This window comes from Acomys russatus, chromosome 21 (genome assembly GCF_903995435.1).
Source record: "Acomys russatus chromosome 21, mAcoRus1.1, whole genome shotgun sequence".
Lineage (NCBI taxonomy): Eukaryota > Metazoa > Chordata > Mammalia > Rodentia > Muridae > Acomys > Acomys russatus.
The window spans coordinates 45,833,731-45,852,997 of NC_067157.1; positions in this window are offsets into that span (position 1 = coordinate 45,833,731).

A 19,267-nucleotide genomic window follows, 5' to 3' on the forward strand; every position below is an offset into this window, starting at 1 on the left:
TTATAGAAGTTCTAGCCATGGTAAATTAGAGCCCACCTAAAATCCTAAAATCTCTTCTAGCCTTTATTAATGTTGTTTTATTATTATTATTATTATTATTATTATTATTATTATTATTATTATTATTATTATATTTCCAAGTACCCCAGGCATCATCATCATTACTACTACAACAATGTGATTGCCAAGTACTTGCAGGCAGCCTGTGTTCTCTAGTACGTACTAAATCTGTGATAACTGTACATGGCTGCTGAATCAAGATGAGTTCATTCGGATGGTCCCAGGCCCAGTAAGAGGAGCATCCTGATAGAAAAGAGATAACTGACCACAGGCATGCATGCATACAGATGAAGTGAAACAATACAAACTGAAGAGCATGCAGAATCCCAGGAGAGAGCAAGGACCTGACCCTTCCCCATTCCGATCAGTGAAAAGGAGCACTCCAGCGACTCGCAGCTGCTAAAATTAATAGACAACCCAGATCTGTCATTTAAGTCATCTGGTGTGTGAAAATATGTTAAGGGTGCATTAGCAAATGAATGCAATTGATCCTCAGGAGCCAAGGGGAATTGGGTTCAAGATCCCCGGGTCTGGTATTTGCAAGTAACCTATATATATGGTGATTCTTGAACTATCTCTGGAATACTTGGAAGACAACACAGTGTAAATGATATGTAAATACCAGTCTGCCATATTGTGTAAGAATTAACAAGAGCAAAGCCTGCTCATGTTGAAAACCTTCCCCCGCCCTGAATATTTTGACCCAGGTTGGTGGAAAGCACAGGTATGAAGCTTGGAGATACACAGGGTTCCCTGTACAGGGGGCTGTTGCAGTTAAATTACCAGTATGGCCTATAATTATTATTACGACAGTATTTTCTAACCTGATAGCAAACAATGAAGACACAGACACCTGTTATATTTTAAAATAGCCTTAGTTAACCTGGGGCAGGGCAGATATTAATCCCCTAAACTACTTCCCATAGTGGGGCGGGTATGGGATACCTGTCCCAATCCTGTGCCATCTAGCTCTAATAATTTCTATCAAGCTACTGCCCATCCATAATCCCATACACTTGCTTTTTTTTTTTATTATTAAGGTTTTTCGAGACAGGGTTTCTCTGTGTAACAGTCCTGGCTATCCTGCACTTGCTTTTGTAGACCAGGCTGGCCTTGAACTCACAGCAATTCACCTGCCTGTCTCCCAGGTGCTGGGATTAAAGGTGTGTGCCCCCATGCCCAGCCACTTGCAAATGTTCTTCATCTAGGCCAAATCCTCCATCCACACCAGCCATGTGCTTCTCCTCCACCTAACCCATGGCGGCCTTCCTTCTTCCTCTCCTCGGGTCTCTCTTCTTCCCAAGATTCCCTCTGTCTCCTCGAGCCCTGGAACCTTTGCCCTGCCCAGGTGTGATGGCCTTTTATTGGTCAAATAGGTTAAACTCTAGGCAAAGTACAGGCAGGACAGAGACAGCAAGCAGTAATGAGCATCAAAATACATCAGACCAACCTCCACCAGAGGGCCCATAGGTTTCTGGAACTCTCTGCCACATTCCTGGCTCCACTCTCACCTAGTGAAAAGAATTAGCCTGAGGCAAATCAGCGAGACACTGACCTGGTTCTTAGGCCTCTTCCTTTTCCTTTTTCCTTTTCCCTCCTGGCAAATGAAGAATCATTTGCAGCCAAAAGTCCTGCAGTCAAAGACAGGGCAGGACCTGGAGATACAGCAGTCCACACACAGGAAGCTCATACAAAGTGCTCAGAAATCGTCTCTACCGTCTCAGAGAGCGGGAGGAGCGAGTGGCCCACAGTCTTCTCTGGGGAGTTGGAAAATAAGTGCCCCAAGTGCTCTGGGCTGGAGAGATGGCTCGGAGGATCAAGAGCACTGACTGCTCTTCCAAAGGTCTTGAGTTCAATTCCCAGCAACCACATGTTGGTTCACAACCATCTATACTGTGATCTGATGCCTTCTTTTGGCCTGCAGGTGTACATGCAGGCAGAGCATTGTATACATAATAATAAATAAATAAATCGTGGGGGAAAAAATGAGTATTCCAGGTGCTATCCTAGTGAAAACCTGGTCTTAACTACTATAAGCCTAGCTGTGGCGCAACTAACCGTCTACTCGGTTGTCCAGTGCCATTCCTCACCCTTTGCTCGAGGAAGCCAGGCATGGAAGGTTCTTGAGAAGCAACATAGAAGTCCAGAGTCAAACCCTCCCTCTTTACAACCCCTACTCAGCTCGTCCAGGCTCCCTGTCCTTCTATGAAGCAGCCTGTGAGCTTAAAGGCCACATTCAAGTATCACATGACAATAACAACAATGGCCACTAGAAGAGGTACACTCAGGCTCCTCCAAGAGAGACAGGCGGGCTTACAGCCTAGATCCGTGGGGCATCAGAATATGAGCTGAGGACTGACATGTCACTGCTAAGCATGCCACATACTAAAACCATTTTGTTTTGTTTTGTTTTTTTCATTGATTACTCACATAGACCATCAGGGAGTTACTGGGAAGTTGATAAAAGGACATTGAAATACCTATAGAGTGGCGTATAACTGTAATCTCAGTACTGAGAAAAGAAAGGCAGGAGAATTTAAAACGTCCAGCTCCAGGCCATCCTGGGCTACATAGCTATCTCACAGAACCAACAGCTGGGACTCTAACTCAGAAGTCAAGTGCTTGCCTAGGATAGACAGACAGGGGCCTGGGTCCTACCCTGTGGTAATGTGAACGAGAAATGTCCCTTGTGGGACTGTCCTCAAACCCTTAAGTCTCTTGGCAGGGGCACTATATGGGGAGGGAGTGGAGCCTTTCAAAGTGGAGCAGATGTCAACCCCAATAAGAAGTGGGTTGGTTACCCCAATAACACTCTTGCCACTGTTGCCCCAGTGGCCACATCTTGCAGGCCGCTTGCTGGGGGAAGTACATCACGAGGTGTGCGCCTTAAGGGTTTACAACCTCACCCCACTCCCAGCTCACTCTCTGCTGTCTGGGTTTTATTGAAGACGTGCTCTTCCCGCTGGCTGCCTGCTGCCGTATCTCCGTCGCCATCATGAACTCTCTTTGGTTCTCTGGAACCGTAAGGCCAAATAAACTTTCTTCTCTAAGTCTCCGTTGGCGTTGGTGTTTTATGACAGCAACGGAAAAGTATCTGATGTGCCTCCAGCTCCAGAAAGAGAAAGGCTGGAGAGATAAACTGTGCTTGTGCGTGGGGAGCTCTGAACGCTGGGCATCACCTTTCCGGGCTGACATTGCTCTCCTCTACAGCAACCTTCTCCCTCTGTGCCTTACTTGCATTGCATCCTTTTACTACTGTATCTCACCACGAACCTGGAAGGCAATTTGATGGGAACATCATCCCCAGCTAGCGAAACAACAACATCCATAGTTCACCTGCTAGGACTGTGAGCTCCGTGGCCATGGACTTTTGGTTGAGTTTACAGTGGAGCAGACATCAACGCCAATGAGAAATGGGTTGGTTACCCCCATAACAGACTCGCCACCGTTGCACCAGTGGCCACACCTTGCAGGCCAGTGAGTATTGTGGCACACAGAGTCCACAGCTGAGTAAGATCATTACTGACAATTCCCCCTCAGCTGCCCACACAGCACCTTCAGGCACTGTGAGGACTGGCTGGTAGGAAGGAGGCTTCCAGCTTTAGCTCCAGTTTGGTTTTCCTAGGCCCCGTGCCCAAGGCATGTGGTGCCTTCAGCAATATAGTCTTACCATCTTGCTCTGGCGGGGGTAGGGGGAGGGCTGCAACCAATACAATGGCAGGTGCCTGTGTTGTTTGGGAGCTTTAAGCTTTTCAACTTAGAGAGTAGCCCACCATGGCATTGGAGTTTTCATTTAATAACCTATAGCTTCAGTGAGCTGCTTTATCTACCAATGCAGAGTACCTCTGTTCAACTCCAGTTTTGCTTATTTTGTTTCTTTTTTTTTTTTTTTTTAAGATTTATTTATTTATTATATATATAGCAGTCTGCCTGCAGGCCAGAAGAGGGCACCAGATTTCATTGTAGATGGTTGTGAGCCACCATGTGGTTGCTGGGAATTGAACTCATGACCTTTGGAAGAGCAGTCAGTTCTCTTAACCTCTAAGCCATCTCTCCAGCCTGCTTATTTTGTTTCTTAATTAACTTACCAAGTACCAAGTATCCTTATAGCTTTTTCACATATCTTTCATTTTTGAATGGCCCTTGCCACTACCACCTCCTTTTAAAATATTTATTTATTTATTTATTTATTTATTTCTCGGTTTTTTGAGACAAGGTTTCTCTGTGTGACAAGCCCTGGCTGTCCTGGACTGTCTTTGTAGACCAAACCAGGCTGGCCTCGAACTCACAGCGATCTGCCAGCCTCTGACTCCGGAGTGCTGGGATTACAGGTATGCACCACCAAGCCTGGAAGCCTACTCCCTCTTTAAACCTTTCTACTTGATGTAGTGTTCTCCCCCTGTACACGCATACCACTTTATTCAGCTTAACCTCACCTCAGCTCTCTACACCTACAATCCTGCATTGACCCTAGTTCCAGAGAGTCACACTCTGAGATTCCCAGGAGCATGTGATTTCAGAAGCGACACTATTCCCTGTGTCTGGATAGCAGCCATCATATGAAGGGATGATTACAGAAACAGTGTGTGCAGAGCAGCTTACTTTTTTTTTTAAGTTCTCTTAATTCTTTGCTTTGAAAATGTAAACTTTTAATAGTTTATTTTGGCAAGAATTTTTATGGCATTTTATACACATTATTTACTATGAACTTTACCACAAGTCTATAATTAGCCTCATTTTAAAGATGAAAGAAAGCTGGGCACGGTGGCGCATGCCTTTAATCCCAGCAGAAGCAGGCAGATCACTGTGAGTTCGAGGCCAGCCTGGTCTATAAAGTGAGTTCAGGAAAAAATTAAATTAAATTAAAAAAAAATTTTTTAAATGAGTCCAGGACAGTCAAGGCTACACAGAAAAATCCTGTCTCAAAAAATCAAAATAAAAAAAATGAAAAAAAAAATAAAGTAAAAATGAAAGAATGAAGCTGCAGAAACCATATACGAGATTGCCTCCAAGTCAAGCAGAAAAATCAATGGAGAAACTGAGAGAAAAGCCAATCTCCCAGCCTAGTACTTAGCAGAAAGAGCCAGTGTAGCAGCTGAGTTATACGGGGTCTTGAACTTCATCTTTATCTCTAATCATGGCCTCTTTCTTGTCTTCTTCCTCTTCTCCCTCCTCTTCCTTCTCCTTCTCCTCTCCCTGCGTCTCTTTCTTTGGAATAAAAGTCCCACAGTGGCGCACGCCTTTAATCCCAGCACTTAGGAAGCAGAGGCAGACCTCTGTAAATTCAAGACCAGCCTGGTCTACAAAGTGAGCCCTGGACAGCCAAGGCTACACAGAGAAACCCTGTCTCAAAAAAACAAAAAATAAATAAATAAATAAATAACAATAAAAAGAGTCTCACTATACAGCATACGCTGTAGTCAGCATAGGCTGACCTCAAACTCAACCGTCCTGACTCAACCTCCCCAGTAGCTAGAGTCACAGCTCTGTATTCATCCTCCATCTTTTCATGAAGCCGAAGTACAGAGTAGATTGTACTTAGCACCATGCTAAGATGAGTTTCGGATGAACCTTACAGACACTGTCTGACCTGCCTAATGACACTCAAGGAACTGGCAGGTCAGCAGGAAGCTGCTCACTAGAGCATTGTGTGTTCAGGGAAGTGACAGGGTGGTGAGGAGACCCAGAGGGCACCAGGCCATGCAGCCTACTCTGTCCTTGACAGGCAGGAAAGACTTCCACAAGGAGTGACAACGGGGATTGATTAAGAACTGGCGGCCAGGGCAAGGACATTGGAAGAGGTACAGACTTCCAGACATCCATCCCCCAGTTCAGTGTCCCACTGCCTTCCAGGGTGAGCAGAGCCAGGAACTGTGTCACCAGTCCCTTCTGTGGGCAGCAATTCTCTGGATCTGCCCTCATACTAGCAGAAAGACGAGAGGTCCAGATCTGCCTGCCATACCAGTGTAGGGGGTAGTTTACTGCCCGTATCTTCCTGTTGAGATGGCACCAATGACAGAATGTGGACAGTGTCTGACCCTTCACAGCTATAAACCCCAGTGCTATGCCTAGCAGAGCCAGCTTCTTGTGTCACCAGAGAAAGGGCTTAGCTGGCACACAGCCTTTAACACAGGTCATTGCTACTCATACCAGAGAGGATGAGGAGGGACCCTGTGGCTGGGGTGTTCCCACACCTAAAGCAGCTTTGGAAGTCAGAGTCACTGCAAACGACGATCCCATGCCCTCTTCTCCGTCTCTCATCATCAGCTCCCAGAGTTCACGCTCCCATCCAAAGTTCCCCTCTCAGGGAAGAGATGTTTAGTTAAGCCTAAAAGATAGACACTGGGGCTTTGGAGCAGATCCAGCGGAAGCAAGCGTCCTCCAGTGCTCATCCACTAACTGGGATTTCACCTGTCAAAGTCAAGCTTGCTGTCTGCACAGAGGAAGAAACACGCACAAGGCGCTCCTCAACCAAGCATTCGGTGACTACTGATTGACGAAGAGCTGTGAGAAACATCAGACCCTCCCCTAGGGGAGAATTGAAAACTAAAGCAGCTCTCTCTGAAAATTCCCATATGACAAGGGAGGTCATCCATTCCCTGCATCCCCCTTCTCCCCAGATAACTCCTCCCAGATAACTCCTCCCGCTGACTTCCTTCCCTTTGGTCCCAAGTTGAGAGCCAGGATCGCTCTAGTTGGGGTGATCCGTGAGAATGGCCATTGTCCAAACCTTAAGCTGCCTCCAGCTGGTCTGAATGCTCCAGATGTTTCCCTGCAGATGACCAAATCCCAGAGACAGAGGATCCCCCCACACATGGAACCTCGGAGGCTCTGATAGGATAGGCCAAGTGGAATCCCATCGGCATGTGTATGACACAGCCATAAGCCATGAAGCTCCCTGGTGACAGATGTAGCCCTGGGGTCATAACATCTATTGCCAGTAACTTTTTTTTTTTTTTTTTTGGAGCATTGTCCAATTCATTTTTTACTGCCGTGATAAAGACCATGGCCAAAAGCAATGTGGGGAAGAAAGGGATTGTTTGGCTTACACAACTAGATCATAGTCCATCACTGAGGGAAGTTAAGGCAGGAACTCAAGCAGGACGGAAACTTGGAAGCCGGAGCTCAAGCAGAGACCGTGGAAGAACACTGATTATTAGCTTGCTTCCCACAGCACTGCTCAGTCTGCTTTCTCATACCACCCAGGATCCTCATGCCTAGGGCTGGCAACACCCACAGTGGGCTCGGCCCTCCCACATCCATCAAGAAAATGGTCCACAATTTTGGCCACTGGCCAACCCTATGGAGGCAGTGCCTCAACCGAGATTCCATCCTCCCCGTGACCGTAGCTTGTGTCAGGATGGGCAAAAGACTAACCAGCAAAAACGGAGCATTTACCATCTACTAGCAGTTCCTCGATACACAACCCCTAAGAGATAAGCTACTGTCGTGGTCCTCTAGTCACACGCAAAACCTGCTGGGCCAGAAGTTTAAGGCACTTGTCCCCAGTGTGGCAGAGCCCAGACCTGGTACCAGATGGCCAGAGAACAGAGCTGGCACACTAAGCAATGATGCCATGTGGCTCTTGCCAAGTGTTTGCCAGTTAACTATAAAAAAGATGCCTGGCCAGGTGTGGTGCATGTGCCTATAATCCCAGCACGCCGAGAGGCAGAGGCAGGCAGATCTCTGTGAGTTTGAGGACAGCCTGATCTACTAAGCAAGTCCAAGACAGTCAAGGCTACACAGAGGAATCGTGCCTCGAAAAGCAAAAAAGCTAAACAACAAGAACAAAAGATACCTGAAACAATGATTTTACAGAAAGAAATGTTTTGTTTCGGTTTTGTTTTGAGCTCAGAATTTCAATGGCTCCAGTCCAGAAACCATTGCGCTGGTTTGCTTTGGGCCTCTGGCAACCCAACATGATGGGGTTGTTTGAGCCAGGGAACGAAAGCAGAAAGGAACGGCCAAGAACCCCACAAACCCATTTGGGGAACACTCCATGGCTCAAGGGCATCTATTAAGCCCCTTTTTCCCATTTGTGACATCTTAGAGGCCACAGCCTTCGGGGACAGTCAGCGTCCGAACTGTAGCCTTGCTGTGACCATTGCAGTTTTGCCAACATACCAAAAAGGTCAGTCCTTAAAGGGCACCCAAAGTCACTTGGCTCCTTCAAGCTAGAAAGGGAAGCTGTCCAGGCAGCTCACTGTACATAGATGTATCATCTTGTTACTGAAACAAATACCTTGACAAAAGCAACTTGAAGAAGAAAGAGACGTTTTCTTTGACGTACAGTTCCATGGCACAGCCCACCGCGGAGGGGAGGGCACGGCAGCAGAAGTCTGAGACAGCTGGTCACATTGCATCTGCAGTACGCAGAGATGAATGCTGGCTGGTACTCAACTCGCTTTCTCCTTTATTTTTCAGCCCGAGACCCCAGTCCATGGCATAGTGCCAGCGACAGCTAGAATGGATCTTTCCATTAATCTAGGAAAGTCCTCACAGATATGCCCAAAGGTCTATTTCCTCAGATATGCTAAGGTATAAACTTCAGACAAGGGACCCCGACTTTACCCAACCAGTTGCAGTAGGAACGAAGAGAGGAGGTTCCATCTGCAGGCCTTATGTGATGGCCATAAAAATTAAGGGGGCTTCGATTGGACCAGGGTAGAGGGGAAGACATCAGAGCCAGCTTGTGACATATGCAATTGATGTCAACCTGCCCCAAAGGGCAGAATCACCTGAATTGCAAACAATGCAAATATCTGTGCCCCAATACAGAAGACTGTTGTAGAGGGCAAGGGGACCAGGTGGACAGGCTTCCCTGAGTGAGATGACCTCACTGTGCGGGCTTTATTGTTTGTTGTAGAAGTTAGCATCCAGGGTAAAGGGTTTCATCATGGTGTTCTCATAGGTACTTTGCTCTTCCTGGTTCTTTTCCCTCCCTCCACTCCCTGTCCTGCTGCCCAACCGCCACCACCTGAATTTCCTGTATCTCAAACATGGAGGAGCTCAGAAGAGGAGCTTGAGAACGCAAGGTCCAGGGAAGAGTGTACCCCCCCACCCCCATGCTTTCAGGCTACGGGGACAGGCCTATCCCTACAAGGCTGCTGGGGTCTCCGGAGCCAAGTGGATGGCTGCTGTGGAGTGAGGCGAGGAATGGAGTGAGATCATCAGAAAATACCCTTCCTCTTTGCAAAGGCACCTAGGGCTGTCCTTCCTACCGACTTCCCCTGCCCCTGCAGAGAAACAGGAAGGACAGCGAGGAGAGGAAGGGACAACAGGAAGCAGGGAAGCAGCAAAGGCCAGGACGCCAGCCAGGAACAAGGGGCATTTGGCCATAGGGCAGGAAATGAAAATACAGGAGTTTCCTATCAGGGCAGGATGTCCCCTTGCATCCCCTTCAGGAAAGGGCCCCCTGTGTCCTGTACAGGGTGAGAAGTGGCATCCAGCCCCTGCCTGTCTGTGCTTGATTCCTAAGGGGAAAAGAGGAGGTGGGGAGGAGAATTTATATACATACATTTTTTACTTTTTTTTTTTTCTTGGCATAGACTGGCCTTAAATTCACTATATAACTAAAGATGACCTTGAACTCCCCATCTCCTGCCTCCACCTCCCAAGGACTAGTATTACAGACTTGTGCCACTATGCCCAGCTTGATAGATCTGTGCTTAATATTATGGTCAGTTTGAGCAGGAAAGAGGAAACTGCCTAAGCCCCCCTGATAAGGAAGCAATAGTTTGCAAAGGGTGATCTGGGAGGCCTCCTGAATGTCAAGGTGAACACTTCCGTCACTAGGAAAGGGCAGTGAGCATGGGATGTATTTTCCATGTGTGTGTGTGTCACACACGTGTACACACACAGGAACCCCGGACCTTCCACATACTGGGCAAGTGCTGTACCACTGGACTAACCCTCACACCTGGGGTGGGGGGGGGGGGTGGCGCTTTTCTCTGTACTCCAGCATTTGGACAGAGGTCTTAGTCAAATGCTTGGTGACATTTTATCATGTCATTGTTTTGTTGAAGGCCACTTTACCCAGGAGCCCCCTTAACACTACAACAATCTTCTGAAATCCAGCACCCGAACATCCCAGGCAGGATCCTTGCCCATGCTGGCACATGCTGGCAGAGGACACCATCACTCCTGCTTGTTCATGCTCAGCTTGGTGTGTGGCTCCCTGTCGCTCGTGTTCCGTTAGAGCAGCTAGTGCTCCTCAAGAATACATAAACCGAAGACAGGTGTCCTCACGTTATATCTAGGTAGACGTGTTCCTTGCACTATGGAACTGTCTTTTGTCAAATAGTATTGCCAATTTCCTCAGTGTGTCCCTGGCTCTGTGATCAAATAGGATAAAAGGGACTTTATCTGACTCTATGAGATGTACAGGATGTAAACTAGACGGAGCAAGCCCATTCATGCAGAGGATTCTGGAAAGTCCCGCGGGTGTCTAATTCAGCATTCCTCTCTCTCCTAGACCACTTCGCTCCAGCCCCTGGTGTCTCCTTTTGACGCCCCAGAAGCCAGGGCATCAGTCTGTCTCTCTAAAACCATCCTGCACATGACGAAACCATACCCCCCCCCCGCCCTTGTAGCTTCAGATGCTTCTGGTGCATACTTCCCCCCAAATGGAAGGTCTTTGTTTACATTTTCTTATCATTACAGATACTTCTTACGAAGCTGGAGAGGTGGCTCAGCAGTTAAGAGCGTTGGCTACTCTTCCAAAAGACCTTGTTTTAACTCCCGGAACCCACAGAGCAGTTCAGAACTGTCTCTAACTCCATTCTCAGTGGTCTGACATCCTCATACACACGACACATACAGGCAAAGCCCAATGCATATAAAAATAAACAAATCCATCCATACATAATTTTTTAATCCACAAATACTTTTCAATATTACTATAAATTATATATTAATTATGGGGAACCTAGAAAAGGAAGCAAACGCCCATAAAAACTTACTCTTTTTTTAGGCTGGGCGTGGTGGCACATGCCTTTAATCCCAGCACTTGGGAGGCAGAGGCAGGCAGATCACTGTGACTTGGAGGCCAACCTGGTGGTCTACAAAGGGAGTTCAGGATAGCCAAGGCTACAAAGAGAAACCCTGTCTCAAAAAACCAAAAACAAAAAAACTTACTGGAGACAGGGTTTCTCTGTGTAGCCTTGACTGTCCTAGACTCACTTTGTAGGCCAGGCTGGCCTCGAACTCACAGAGATCCACCTGCCTCTGCCTCCCAAGTGCTGGGATTAAAGGCGTGCAACATGACACCTGGTTTAAAAACCTACTCTTAAGCACACCTTTAATCCCTGCACTGGAGAGGCAGAGGCAGGTGGATCACTGTGCGTTTGAGACCAGCCCCATCTACAAAGCCAGGAAGGCTACACAGAGAAACCCTGGCTCAAAAAAGAAAGAAAGAAGAAAAGCCACCATTAACATGCCCTTTTAGATATTTCTATAATATGCACAAAAAAGGCATGTACATGTTTCAACAGGATCATATCATAATGTATTGATATACAAATATCAATCTACTTGCATATAGCATCTTTTCACATCAGTGGTTGCTTTGCTGTGAAATAACATGTATTGTGCATATGTGTATATACGTTCATGTCTTCATGTGTGAGTGCACAAGTTTGAGTATACGTGTCTGTGGAGGGTAGAGGTCAACATTGGGAGTCTTCCTTTAAAACTCACCAACCTTTTATTGTTTTTGGAGACAGAGTTTCCCTACTTAGCCCTGGCTGGAGGGCCTCCATGTAAACCCTGCTGGCCTTGAACTCACAAAGATCCTCCTGCCTCTCCTTCTCAAGTCCATGGGCAAGGCAACCCCCTCCCCTTAGGTTTTGAGCCAGGGTCTCTCACTGAGCCTAGAGCTCACCAAATCAGCTATCTGTGTTGGCCAGCAAGCCCTAGGAATCCTTGTCTGCATCTCCCCAGTGCTGGATTACAGGGACATACCACCATACCTGGCTTTTTCACATGACGTTAAAGGACTGAACTCAGGTCCTCGTGTTTGTGAGGAAAGGTTGTTGTTTGTTTGTTTGTTTGTTTTTACCAACTGAGCCATCTTCTGCAGCCCTCTACAACATCATCTTCATAGCTGCACAGGGTTCTTTGGTATGCTCTCACACCATTGGTTTAATTGATCCCCTATGCCAAGGCCAACAGCACTTTCAGCAACCCTTTCATATTTTCTTAGTCCAAGACAGATTCCCGGAGGTAAAAATTCTGATGGTCCTTTGGCATGAGCTGAGCAGGCACCAAAGATGTGCAAGGGTGGCCATGCAAGGGAACGAACAGTCAGGCCTCCCATTCCCTTCTTACAGACACGCTCAGTTCAAAGGCTCTTGCTATGGCTGCTGTTAACAAAGAACCCCAAACGCAGTACATTGGAACATCCACAATCCATTGAAGGTCAGAAATGTGAAATGAAGCCAGGTCTGGTGGTGCAGGCCTGTAACTCCAACTACTTGGGAGGTTGAGGGAGGACTGTCACAAGTTCAAAGCCACCCAGATCTACAGAGTTCGTTCAAGGCTCGTTGGGGCAACTTAGTGAGAGCCTGCCTCAAGAAAGCCAAAGGAGGACTGGAGTTTCAGCCACTTGCTTGGCACCCACGAGGTTCTAAATTCAATCCCCAGTATCACAAAAAGGGGAGGAGGACATAAGAGCCTCTCAGCAGCACACGCCCTCCAAAGCAGCAGTTCAGAACCTGTGAGCCTAGACCATGCTGGCAAACCTCCAACTCCAAAAGAATTTATGTGACGACTCAAAACACAGCAAAACTACAGTTATGAAGTAGCAATGAAAATCATTTTATGGTTGGGGGTCAGCACAGCATGAGGACCCGTATTAAAGAATTGCAGCGTTACGGAGGTTGAGAACCACTGGCCGAAAGGCGGCAGGAGAAAACCTGCAGCATTTTTTGGCTTGTGGCCACATCTGTTCCCCCTCCCTCGCCTCTTTGATGCTGAACAGACTGGCCTTGAGCTAGATAAGTAGCCAAGACTCATCTTGAATTTCTTGAGCTTCCGAGTACTGACAACACAGGTTGCACCCCATACCCAGTTTATATGGCGATGAGGACGTGACCCAGGGCTTCTTGCACACTAGGCAAGTGCTCCACCAACTGGCTCCACCCCCAGCCATCTACCTGTCACATGAAGACACATCTTTGAGGCGGGGTTGACTGTACAGATTCATCCAGGACAGTCTTGGCTCAACGTCCTGAACTCAATTTCGGCTACAAAGAAATGCTTTTCCAAATAAGATCAAGTCAGACAATTCCAGGAGGCATTGTAAGGGCAGAGCATGGGGGGATGGGGAGGGGAACTGAACGCCACACACCACCCATTATGGTCTTCCAACTATAAGGGGTGGTTTTCAAGTTGGTTTGCATACATGTGAGTACACACGTGCTCAATAGCAAAGTTTCTAAATGCAATCTCATGTGGCACCCACAATAGAGTCAAGGTGTTCGGCGGGGGTTGAGAGTGGAGGTACCAGTAAGCAGAAACACACATAGGATCGAAGTTATAAGGGATTTGGTACTCAGTCCCGGTCTTTCTAAGGATGTCAGAGGAAGGACCCAGCTGTCCTTGCTTTTCTTGGTGACAACTTGCCATACATCTCCCCCTGTGTATGCTGGCCCTCAACCCACAGGGGCTAGCCATTTGCAACCAGGCGAGGTACCAGCACCCAGAGCTTCTACACATAGCAACAGCTGGCCTGGGCAAGAACCACAAGGACACGCCGAGTTGCAGGTTTTCGAAAGGTAAACCATTCTCCTATCTCAGCAAAAGTCCTCACGAGTCACTCCTGGGTTTCAGTGGGAAGAAAGATGAATTGATTTATGACAGTTTGCAGCATCTTTCCGGCCTGTTGACTGTTTCTGTAGGCTGCAGTGTAGCGTTACATACTACTAGGCTTCAACATCAAGCTCAGTAATTTGAAATTCAGAAAGCCTTTCCTATACTGCCTAGCTAGAAAGCCCTAAGCGTGGGGATCTCTGGATGGGGTGGGGGATCGGAGGCTTATCAGAGCTCCCTGGCCTAGACCCTGAGTCTCACAGAACCCCACAGCTCTGCACTCAGGCCACCTAGGCAATAAAAGGAGGAATCGGGTTTTTTGTTGTTTTGTTTTGCTTTGTTTTAAGGCAGACTATGATAGAGCATGCACAGGGGTGCATTGTCAGGGGTATTTCTGAGGGTTATGAGGCCAGCAATATCTGGGATGTAGCTAGTCACCTACTGACGGTGATAAAGGGCCAACAATTGAAATATATATGTCCAGATGAAGTTATTAGACAGGCCTGCCTTTGCTGTTGCCATCTAACTAGTGAGGACTCAGAGGCTGGGCAGGGATCTCAGTATAGTCATGGCTTAGGGCTGCTGGCGCAATGTTCCACCAAATAAAACAGCAGAACTGCTCTGTCTGTTCTGGAGTCCCAATGATTCTTGCATCTGGAAATCTGATTATCAAAGTGGCAGCAGGGCCGGGCTCCCTCTCCTCACGTTTCTTGGCTGGCAGCGACATGGCTCTATCCTCTGCCTCCACAAAGGCCACTGTCTGCCTTCCTCCTCACATCAGATAGTTACAAGGCTGTCTCCCGGACTGTGTGTCTCCTCTCTTCAGATAAAGACACCCATCATCCGGGATTTGAAAGAACCCTCTCATGGTCTGCTGCTGTCTGCAAAACTCCTGCTTTCAAACAAGGTACAGAGATCAAGATGTCAGCATATCTTACAGGAGGATGATTCAATCCATAACTGTTCTAATTTTATTTATGTTGGAAAACAAAACACACTTGACAAAAAGCAACTAAGCTGGGTGTGGTGGCGCATGCCTTTAATCCTAGCACTTGGGAGGCAGAGGCAGACAGATTGCTGTGAGTTCGAGGCCAGCCTAGTCTACAAAGCGAGTTCAGGGCAGCCAAGGCTACACAGAGAAACTCTGTCTTGAGGGCGGAAAAAAAGACAAAAAGCAACTAAGAGTAAATGGGGTTTATTTTACGTCACAGGTTGTAATCACAGACATGAAAGACAAGTTGGTAAGAACTTGAAACATGCATGCTCAGTGTGTACATAGCACGCTTTCTCTACTCTTACACAGACCAAGGTCCCAAACCAGGGAATGGCATTACCCATTTTCAAACTGGGTCTTCCATATCAACTGAGGCAAGCATGCCCACAGGCCAACCTGATCCTTCACTGAGACTCTCTCCCCAGGTGACTGTAAGTTGTGTCTAGTTGACGATCACAACTAACAACCTATAAACAAACAATTCTAGTCACTCTAGGAACAATCTTTTCAGGTATGTGAAGCCCTACCAGTGTCTTAAAGGTCTCATGCCTTAGCGAAGGCCAGTGTGGTTCTCAGTCTGTCAGGGGCTGCATATCAGACATTTATATTACAATTTGTAATAGTAGCAAAATAACAGTTATGAAGTAGCAATGAAATAATCTTATGGCTGGGATCACAAGAACTATATGAAAGGATCATTAAGAACCACTGCCTTATCTGGGCATGGTGCTGTGCACACCTTTAATCCCATCACTAGGGAGGCAGAGGCAGGCTGATCTTTGTGAGTTTGAGGCTAGCCCGGTCTACAAAGTGAGTCCAGGACAGCTAGAGCTACACAGAGAAACTCTCTCAAAAAATCAAAGAATCACTGCCTTGCCTTAGAATGAGAAAAGATCTTCATCAACTCTATATCTGATAGAGGGCTAATATCCACAATATAAAACTCAAGAAATTAAACACCAATACATCAAATAATCTGTTAAAATTTGTTTTTAAAAAACAAAACAACTGCCGGGCATGGTGGCGCACGCCTTTAATCCCAGCACTCGGGAGGCAGAGGCAGGTGGATAGCTGTGAGTTCGAGGCCAGCCTGGTCTACAAAGTGAGTCCAGGACAGCCAAGGCTACACAGAGAAACCCTGTCTTGAAAAACCAAAACAAACAAACAAAAAAAACCCCACCAAAACAAAACAATGGACTAGAGAGATAGCTCAGAGGTTAAGAGCCCTACCTGCTCTCCCAAAGGTCCTGAGTTTAGTTCCCAGCAACCACATGGTGGCTCACAACCATCTACAATGAGATCTGTCGCTCTCTTCTGGCCTGCAGGTGTTCCATGCAGACAGAACACTTTATATATACATAATAAATAAATAAATCTTTTTTTTTTTTGAGACAAGGTTTCTCTGTGTAGCCTTGGTTGTCCTGGACTCCCTTTATAGACCAAGCTGCCCTTGAACTCACAGAGTTCTGCCTGCTTCTGCCTCCCAAGTGCTGGGACTAAAGGCGTGTGCCACCATGCCTGGCTTAATAAATAAAATTTTTAAAATAAAATAAAATAAATAAAGTACAGAGCTAAATAGAGAATCAGCAACAGGAATTTCAAATGGCTGAGAAGCATTTAAAAAAGGTTCAACGTCCTTAGTCATCAGGGAAATGCAAAGGGTCCTGGCAAGGATGAGGAGCAAGAGAACGCTCCTCCATTGCTGGTGGTAGTGAAAACTTGTACAGCCACTTTGGAAATCAATCTGGATGTTTTTTCAGAAAACTGGGAATAGATCTATCTCAAGACCCAGCTATGTCACTCCTGGGCATACACCCAAAAGATGCTCCACCATACTACAAGGGCACCTGTCCAACTATGTTCATAAGCATCTTTATTTGTAATATCCAGAATCTGGAAACATTCTAGATGTCCCGCAACCAGAGAATGGATAAAGAAACTGTGGTACATTTACACAACGGAACACTTCTCAGCTATTAAAAACAAGGAAATCATGAACTTTGCAGGCAAATGGGTGGAACTAGAAAAGAACATTGTGAGTGAGTGAGGGAGTGAGTGAGAGAGAGAGTGAGGGAGTGAGTGAGAGAGAGAGTGAGAGAGAGAGTGAGTGAGAGTGAGAGAGAGAGTGAGTGAGTGAGTGAGTGAGTGAGTGAGTGAGTGAGAGAGTGAGTGAGAGAGTGAGTGAGAGAGTGAGTGAGTGAGAGAGTGAGTGAATGAGAGAGTGAGTGAGTGAGAGAGTGAGTGAGTGAGTGAGTGAGAGAGAGAGAGAGAGAGACAGGCATGGTATGTAATTTTTTATAAGTGGATATTAGCCATAAGTACAGGATGACCAGACCCAAAGAAGCCAAGAGAGAATGCTTGAATCTCACTCAGAAGAGGAAAAAACAGACATCTAAAGTAGCTGGAGGAAAGGAACTGGGCGGGAGAGGGAGTGGGGAGGGTAATGGGTGTGGGAATCAGGTATGGAGAGAGTAGGCATGGGGGAGGGGACTGGAAAAGAGAAGAAAAATAGGAGGGTGGAGGGTTAAGAAGCCTGAAGTTGTCACCTCCTGCAACCAAGTGAGACTTCCAGCGGAGGGAAGGGGACACCAATCCACCCATAAAATCTTCGACCCAAAAATCTGCCCTGCCAAGCAGAAGTGTAGGGATTAAGATGGGGCAGAGATTGAGAGAATGACCAAACAATGACTGGCCTAACTTGAGACCCACCCCATGGGAGAGAGCCAACCCCTGACACTATTAAGGATGCTCTGCTATGCTGGCAGACAGGAAGGAGCCTGGCAGAACTGTCTTCTGAGAAGCTTCATCCAGCAGCTGATGGAAACAGATACAGAGACTCAGCCAAACAATAGGCTGAGCTGGGGGAATTTTGTGGAAGAGAAGGAGGAAGGATTGAGCAAATCAGAGGGGCCAAGGACACTAAAAGAAGACCTACAGAGGAAAGTAACATGGGCCTATGGGAGCTCACGGAGACTGAACCAACAACCAAAGAGCATGCATGGGCTGGATCTAGACACCCTACACATATGTAGCAGAAGTGCAGCTTGGACATCATGTGGATCCCCTAACAATGGGGAGTCGGGGCTGCCTCTGACTGTTGCCTGCCTTTGAATCCCTTTCCCCTAGCTGGGCTGCCTGTCTGGCCTCAGTGGGAGAGGATGTACCTAGTCCTGCTGGGACTTGAGATGCCAGGCTGGGTTGGTACCAGTTAAAAGTCTCTCCTTCTCTGAGGAGAACGGGGAATGAGGGACGTGGAGTGAGAGTGGGACTGAGAGGAGAGGAGGGAGGGGGCTGGGATCAGGCTGTACAGTGATTAAATAAATGGGGGGGGGGCAATGGATGTCTTGTCAAGGCCATAGGGTTAGAGGTAGACTTGCACACACAGAGACGTTGAATGGAGGTGTTAGGGGTGTGTACCCAGGCAATGACACTTTTAGGACAGTGGCTCCTCAATCCTGGTAATCCTGAAATCACCTTTGAGAAAGACCTCTGGACTTTTAAAACACACTTGACCTCCTCCCATCCCCACCCCCACCCCCCACCCCCACTCCTCCAAGTGTGCTGACTCGGCATCTCTGGGAGAGCCTGGAGTCATTTATTTAAAAGTCCCTCGGGTGATTCGGATGCTTCCCTGCCTGCCGTGGGATGGATGGTTCTTGGACGGGTGCCAGAAGGCCAGCCTAAAGGCAATAAAGATAATCTCAGGCCTCTGCTTCAGCAGTGAAGACCGAGGCAGGCAGCGACAGTGGTGTCGGAGGGAGGCAGGTGGCAGCCGCTTTTGCATGGCCAGGGTGACTTGTGCAGACCTGCAGGCAAATGAGAATGACCTTCGGGCAGCCAGGGAAGCAGCCGGAGCGGAGGAGAATTTAATCACTTACGACCTTTAGACTTTGACATTTGGGTAGGAGAGAGAGAGACACCCCCTGCATCATCCCATGCTGCGCCCTTCATCTGGAGGACCTCAAAATTGCTGTCAGTGTCTCTAATTGATTTAGCCTGGCAATCAGCAGTGATCATCTGAAACAGGTACAGCTGTGTCCCGGCATGATGGAACATCTGCGGAGCAGCCTGGCCCTCACAGTCAAACAAACCCTGAAAGAAAACTTCAAAATGGTGTCTCCTATTAAACCCTGAACTCTGCCAACGGTGGAGGGCGGGGCAGGGGGGCTTAGGTCCCAGTGACTGTATCTAACTGGCCGGAAACCCTGTTTTCACAAACACATCCTGGATCCATAAAAAGGATCTTTGACCTCCACCCCCATTGCTCCCAAAAGGCAAAATCATGTCTGTGAAAACGCCTGACTTAATCAATTTTCAAATTAACCTGAAATTGCTATTTGAGTTCGAATGGACGAGGGGCCGGGAGTCATGACTCTGGAATGCTGGCATGAGCCTGATCTGATG